Below are 7,702 nucleotides of genomic sequence, written 5' to 3' on the forward strand. Positions count from 1 at the left end.
AGCCTGGGCCTTCCACGGGGCTTTGCCTGGACCCTCCATTCTGCACGTTCTCTCCCAGCTCCGCTAACTCAGCGTCGGGTTTCAGGTTAAATGTCACTTCCTCGCTTTTCCCCTCCCCTCTCCACTGTGCTAAGCCTGTTATTCCCCTAACTATCTGCGCTTTATCTACACTGCTACCATCATTCAGAAACTACAGGCCCCTTACTGCACCACAGACACTGCATGGTGTTTGTTTGTCTCCTTTTGTTTTTATTACAAATGGGAGGTTTGTGCCCACCCTGCCTTGGGCAAGTCTGTCGGCGCCATTTTTCCGAAGTGTGTGCTAACTTCGTGTCTCTGTGCCACATGTTGGGAATCCTCACTACAGTTCCACCTCTGCCACGATGCGATTGCCTACTTCATAGACTATACTCACTGCCGTCGAGTCATCTCCGACTCAGAGCAACCCCTCGTTGGGTTTCCGAGGCGGTATCTCTATGGAAGTAGATTGCCCAACCTTCCTTCTGTGGAGTGGCTGGTGGGTTTGAACCACCAGCCTTCTGGTTAGCAGTCAGATGCCTTAGGTACTACGCCACCAGAGCTAAATAGACTATAAAAATAGACTATAGCTTAATGTAAACACACCTTTTCATGTGCACTGGGAAACCAAAACCAAAGTTGTGTGACCCGCTTTATTAAGTTATTCACCTTATTGCAGTGGCCTGGAAGCAAACCTGCAGTATGTCCCAGTACGCTGGTCCTTATTCGTATGGAGTAATGGTTACTGGCTCCGGGCCTCAGCTTGCCTTGGGCAAGGGACTTAACCTCCTGTGTTTCAATGTCTTTGTCTGTGAAAGGTGTTGTTGTTGTTGTTAGGTGCCGTCAAGTCTCCGACTCATAGCGACCCCATGTACAGCAGAAGGAAACACTGCCCTGTCCTGTGCCAGCCCCACGATTCCTGCTAGACCTGAGCCCATTGTTGCAGCCGCTGAGTCAATCCATCACCTTGGGGGCCTTCCCCTCTTTTGTCGACCCTCCACCCTCCCAAGCATGACATCCTTCTCCAGAGAATGATCCCTTCTGACAACATGACCAAAGTAGGTGAGACATAGTCTGACTATTCCCACTTCCAAGGAGCATTCCAGCTGCACTTCTTCCAGGATAGATTTGTTAGTTCTTTTAGCAGTCCATGGTACTTTCAGCATTCCTCACCAGCACCACAACTCAAAACATTGACTCTTCTCAGTCTGAAGAAGTAAAAGGTGTGATAGTCTGTTCTACTAGGGTCCCAACAAAGCATGGCTTCTGATACTCATGTCCCTGTATGATCCTCTCCCCTAAAGTCTGAGCTGGCCCAGTGACTCACTTCAACCAAGAGAATACAGCCCAAGTGATGTTGTGCCTGTCTGAGCCTAGGCTTAGGAAGAGCTCTTGGGAATCTTGTTTGGGTAGCCATATTAGAAGTCTGGGTACCCTTCATTGAAAGATTTACCATAGTGGCAGGATACAAGGTCAACATGCAAAAGTCTGTTGGATTCCTCTGCACCAGCAAAGAGGTCTGTGAAAAGGAAATACGGAAATTAATACCATTTACAATAGCTACCAAAAAAGATAAGTTACATGGGAATAAATCTTACAGGAACACAAAAGATCTATACAAAGAAACTACAAACACTACTTCAAGAAATTATAAGGGATCTGCATAAATGGAAGAACATACCATGCTCATGGATAGGAACACTGAACATTGTGAAAATGTCCATACTCCCCAAAGCAATCTATACCTTCCGTGCAGTTCCCATCTGGATTCCATCAATGTTCTTTAAAGACATGGAAAAACCAATCACTACTTTTATATGGAAAGGAAAGAGACCTTGGACAAGCAAAACCCTGCTAAGGAAGAAGAACAAAGTAGGAGGTCTCACACTCCCAAATCTCAAAACCTACTACACAGCTACAGTTGTCAAAACAGCCTGGTATTGGTACAAGGACAGACACATAGACCAGTGGAGCAGAATCGAGAACCCAGAAATAGATCCATCCACCCATTGTCCTTCAATCTTTGACAAGAGGCCAAAATCCATTAATGGCAAAGAGATAATCTCTTTAACAAATGGTGCTGGCAAAACTGGGTATCCATTTGCAGAAAGATGAAACAAGATCCATACTTCAAATCATACACAAAAACTAACTCCAGATGGATCAAAGACTTAAATGTGAAACCTAAAACTATAAAATTCATCAAAGAAAACACAGGGGCGAACTTGGAGATCCTGATTTACGGCATAAATAGACTCTCAAGCGTAACTTGAAGCCCAAGCAGCAGCAGATCAACTCGCTGATTGGTACCTTCTGAAGATTCAGTTCTTACGCATCCGCAGACTTCTCCAAAACAGTAAAAAGAGAACCTGCAGAATGGGGAAAATGTTCAACGTTGACGTATCAGACAAAGGACTTATCTCTAAAATTTATGGAAAACTCCAGCACCTCAACCTCAAACAGACAAACAATCCAATTAAAAAATGGGCAGAAGATATGAATAGACACTTCACTATAGAAGATATTCAGCAGCCCACAAACATGTGAAGAAATGCTCACGATCATTAGCCATTGCTGCTGTTGTCGTTAGGTGCACTGAGTAGGTTCTGACTCATAGCAGGCCCATGGACAACAGAATGAAACCCGCCCAGTCCTGTGCCAGCCTCACAATCCCTGCTATACCTGAGCCCATCACTGCAGCCACTGTGTCAGTCCATCTCTTGAGGGCCTTCCCCTCTTTCATTGACCCTCCACTTTACCAAGCATGACATCCTTCTGCAGGGAATGGTCCCTTCTGACAACATGATCAAAGTAGGTGAGACGAAGTTTGGCCATTCTCACCTCCAGGAAGCATTCCAACTGCAATTCTTCCAGGACAGATTTGTCAGTTCTTTTGGCAGTCCATGGTACTTTCAGCATTCTTCACCAGCACCACAACTCAAAAGCATCAACTCTTCTTCAGTCTTCCTTATTCTTTGTCCAGCTCTCACATGCATACGAGGAGATGAAAAATACCATGGCTTGGGTTAGGTGCACCTCCGTCTTCAAGGAGACATCTTTGCTCTTCAGCACTCTAAAGAAGTCTTTTGAAGCAGATTTGCCCAGTGCAATACGTCGTCTGATTTCTTGACTGTTGCTTCCATTGGTGTTGACTGTGGAACCAAGTGATATGAAATCTTCGACAACTTCCATCTTTCCTCCATTTATCATGATGCTGCTTGTTGGCCCAGTTGTGAGGACTTTTGTGTTCTTTATGCTGATATATAATCCAAACTATAGACTGAAGTCTTTAATCTTCATCAGTATGTGCTTCGAGTCATCTTCACTTTCAGCAGCAAAGCTGGGGTGTATGCAGATCTCAGGTTGTTAATGAGCCTTCCTCCAATCCTGATGCCACACTCTTCTTCATAGAGTCCAGCTTCAGCCATGAGATACCATCACACCCTAGCACTAACAGCAAAGTTCAACAAGACAGAAAATAACAAATGCCAGCGAGGATCTGGAGAGATTGGGACTTTCATACACTGTTGGTGGGACTGTAAAATGATACAGCCACTGTGGAAATCAGTTTGGTAATTCCTTAAAAAGTTAGAAATTAGAAATACCATTTGATTAAGCAATCCTATTACTAGGTGTATATCCTAAAGAACTGAGAAGCAGGACATAAACAGATATGTGCACATCCATGTTCGTTGCAGCACTATCACAACAGCAAAGAGATGGAAACAACCTAAATGCCCATCAACCAAGGAATGGATAGACTGTGGTACATGCACACAATGGAATACTATGCAACCCTCAAGAGTAATATAGAATCTGCAAAACACCACATAACATGGATGAACTTGGAGGACATTATACTGAGTGAAATGAGCCAATCACAAAAGGACAAATATTGTATAAGTCTACTATTGTTAAAAAGTCAAGGTTTTCCTTGACGTTTCTACATTTCTACATGGAAGGAACTTTCTTTGCTGGTTACCAGGGATGGGAGGGGTGAGGAGGGAAAACTCCTAGGTAGGTTGAGGGGGTGGAAATACATATATATATATATATTGTTATGTGCCGTTGAGTTGGCCCCAACTCATAGTGACCCCTCCTTGGGTTTCCAAGGCAGTATCACTATGGAAGTAGGATTGCCCAACCTTCCTTCCGAGGAGTGGCTGGTGGGTTTTAACCGCCAGCCATCTGGTTAGCAGGCAAGTGTCTTAGCCACTATGCTACCACAGCTCCATACACACACACACACACACACACACACACACACATATAGAAACCAAAGATTATTAGTGGTTATCAGGGTAGGAGGGAGGGGGAAGGGAAGCTTTTGTTTGTGGGCCATGGAGTCCATGCTAATGGTGATGGCATATTTTGGAAAAGGATAGCAATAATGGTGGCACAACATGAAAAATGTCATCAATGTACCTGAGCTGTAAATGGGGAAGTCGTTATGTTGGCAAATGTCTTGCACATAACAGTTAACAAACCAACCACCAAGCAGCAGCCTGGGTACCCTGCCGCAGTGACAGTGTGGAGAGACCACATGCACAGAGACACCAGCCTCCCCCCACGCTTGAGCTGACCCAGCAGCTGGATGCAACCACGTGTGTGACCAAGGGCAAGACACCAGAAGAACCACCCAGCTGAGCCCAGCCCAGAGCACAGAATCGTGAGCACATGAAATGCTTATTGTTTTAGCTGGTATCCTTTGGGGCTGTATGTCTGGAGAAAAGATGAGGATTTGCACAGATTTATGGACAGTGATGGCTTTGACAGCATTACTTATATATAATGGAAAAACTCAGAAGTCACCTAATGTCTAACAAGAGAGCTTTGGTTAACTAAAAGATGATGGAAGCCATTTTTAAAAATATATTAAAGAACATGAGAGAAATGTTTATGGTACATTTCCAGTGTTGTTGCTGGGAGTGCTGTCAAGCCGGCTCTGACTCAGCGACCACGCAGAAGGAAACACTGCTGGGTCCAGCCCCTATGCAGAAGAAAGATGAGGCTGTCTGCTTCCATAAAGATTGACAGCCCTGGAAACCCTATGGGGTAGTTCTACTGTGTACTATGGAGTCCCTAAGAGTGGGAATCAACTCTGCAGCAGTGGATTAGGCAGTGATAAATACAACAATGGAGACAATTACTAGTTCAGCCTCCTAGGGTTCTTGCATTAAATAAGTAATCATAAAGTGCCTGTATTAGTGCCAGCACAAAGTGCTTAAGTGTTAGTTGTTGTTATTTTATTAAACATCTTCCCATTAGGCTGTGAGTTCCTAGTGCTGCTTTCCATGCCCAATGCCTGTCACCAAGTAGCATTCAATTAGTTGTTGAAAGAATGTACATATATCCCAAACCACGAAGGTTCTCAGCAGAACTAAAGAGTCTATCTCTACAGCTGCCCAAATGACTGGCAGAGTGGCTGAGAGAACATCTTTAAATAGGATCCACCCTGCTTGGAAGTCAGTTATGGTTGTAATGAAAATGTTCCCCCTCTACTGAAATACATGGTGGTGCTGGGAAAGAATACTGAAAACACCACGGACTGCCAGAAGAACGGACAAATCCATGCTGGAAGAAGTACAGCCGGAATGCTTCTCAGAAGCAAGGATGGCCAGACGTCATCTCATGTACTTCGGCCATGTCGTCAGAAAGGACCCATAATGGAGGGCATCATGCTGGTAGAAAGCAAAATAAAGATTCCAACCCTCAACGAGATGGATTGACACGTGGCTGCGACAACGGGCTCAAGCTGCCACGTTTATGAGGACAGAGCTGGGCCACTATGAGTCACAGCCTAGACTTGACAGCACTACCAGCAGTAACATTGGAAATGTACCATAAACATTTCTTTCACGTTATTTAATACATTTTTAAAAATGGCTTCCGTCATCTTTTAGTTAACCAAAGCTCTCTTGTTGGACGTTAGGTGACTTCTGAAATTTTCCATTATATAAAGTAATGCTGTCAAAGCCATCACTGTACATAAATCTGTACATATCTGATTGTATTCTATGATCAGTTCCTGGAAGTGGAAATTGCTGGGTTGGAGGGTCCGAACATTTTCCAGGCATTTGACAGATAACGTCAAGTAGCTTTTCAGAAAGGTACCAATTCATATTCCCAGTAGCCCTGTATTACGAGTGGCCATCTAGCTCCTTGCAGTGGGGCCAAGCATTATTACTTCTTTCATCTTTGTTAATTTGATGATGGGTGAAAAATGTATTAAGTTTGTTACTGAACCATGAACCAAATCAAAGATTAAAACACACACATACAGACACACCCCTTGTGAGCCAGTCAGAACCAGAAAAGAATCTCTTTTCCACGATGATTGAACTGTAACATCAAAATAGCCTCTGAAGTGAAACTCAACCAGTGTTTCAATCCATCCAGGCCCCTAATTAGGCCATAAGGGGACCACGCTGGAAACCGTGACCATATCTTGACCTTGTCAACAGTGTCCTACAATCACCAGCTTAAACAGGGCCGAACTTCCAGCCAGGTGTGTACAAAGCGCTGTACTGGTGTCGTTTTGCTCCAGCCCCCTTCCCTTAAGGAGCCATGTTGAAGGGAGCACTGTGATTGGGCACCTCCAGGGGTTGGGAATCCAAAAAACAAGGGTGGGCGTTTCTGGAGGCTGAGTGGCACCAGGAAGAAAGTCCAGAGCGTCTGGTGAAACCGTTTTGGGAGCAGGAAAACAAAGCCTTCTTGGCCTCCGTGCTCGCCAGCTGGTAAATTGTCCTGCAGAATGTTTATCCCGTCTTTCCTCTCTGGCAGCCAAACTGTTGAATCTTTTAGTCCTGGGGCCAGATCACAGACCTTCGGAGGTTCTAGCCAGAGAGGTGCAAATCTAACCTTTCCTCCCTGTTTTATTTTTGGAAGTGACACACTTCCACACAGGACCCGCTAAACAGCATGCACAGCCCAGTGCAAAACGACAACGCGGGGCCCGCGTTCCCACGGTATTGAGACTGCAGCTAGGGAGGAGGCCCCTCTTGAGAGCGGCCCCTGCTTCCGCGTGCTGATGCCGAGAAACCTAATTTCTGTAATATTTGATTGCAAAACTCATGACAACTCGCCCTTTGTGCCCTAACTCGAGTTTGCAGGCAGCACCATCCTGCTTCCGGGCTGGGCATAATCTCAAGTGACCGAAAATTCCGGAAGGGTTCTCGCAACACGTCCTGCGAGGAGTCTGCACCTCGGGCCGTGACGGATGCGGGGTGTGGGGGGTGCACGGGGTACACGGGGGCTGGTGCGTCCAGGTCTACGGCCGGCCGTGCTCCTCGGCGGCCCGGCCGCGCCGGGCAAAGCTGCGGGCCTGGGAAGCGTTGGGCCACAGGGGTCTGACTGGAAGACAAAGAAGAGGACAAAAGGCGGAGAGCACAGAAAGGCAGGCGCCTGGAGGCTGTTTTTTTTTTTTAAAAAGTAAATCTCCTCACACAGACACAAGGGCGAGGGCAGATACAGAAAAGATGGAAGCAGCACGACCGCCCTACTCTCTCCTTGGGCTTCGCGCCTCCTCAGGCGGAAGGGGCGGGGCTATCCTCGTGGTCGGGGGCGGGGCCCGAGCGGTAGGCCGCAAAGGCTGACGGAGGGCGGGGCGATTCGCGCGGTCGGGGGAAGGGCCCGAGCGCTAGGCCCTAAACTCAGACGGAGGGGCGGGGCAATCCGCTCGAGT

The sequence above is a fragment of the Orycteropus afer genome, unplaced genomic scaffold, assembly GCF_000298275.1.
Source record: "Orycteropus afer afer isolate SDZICR_OR568_19922 unplaced genomic scaffold, OryAfe1.0 scaffold00466, whole genome shotgun sequence".
Classification (NCBI taxonomy): domain Eukaryota; kingdom Metazoa; phylum Chordata; class Mammalia; order Tubulidentata; family Orycteropodidae; genus Orycteropus; species Orycteropus afer.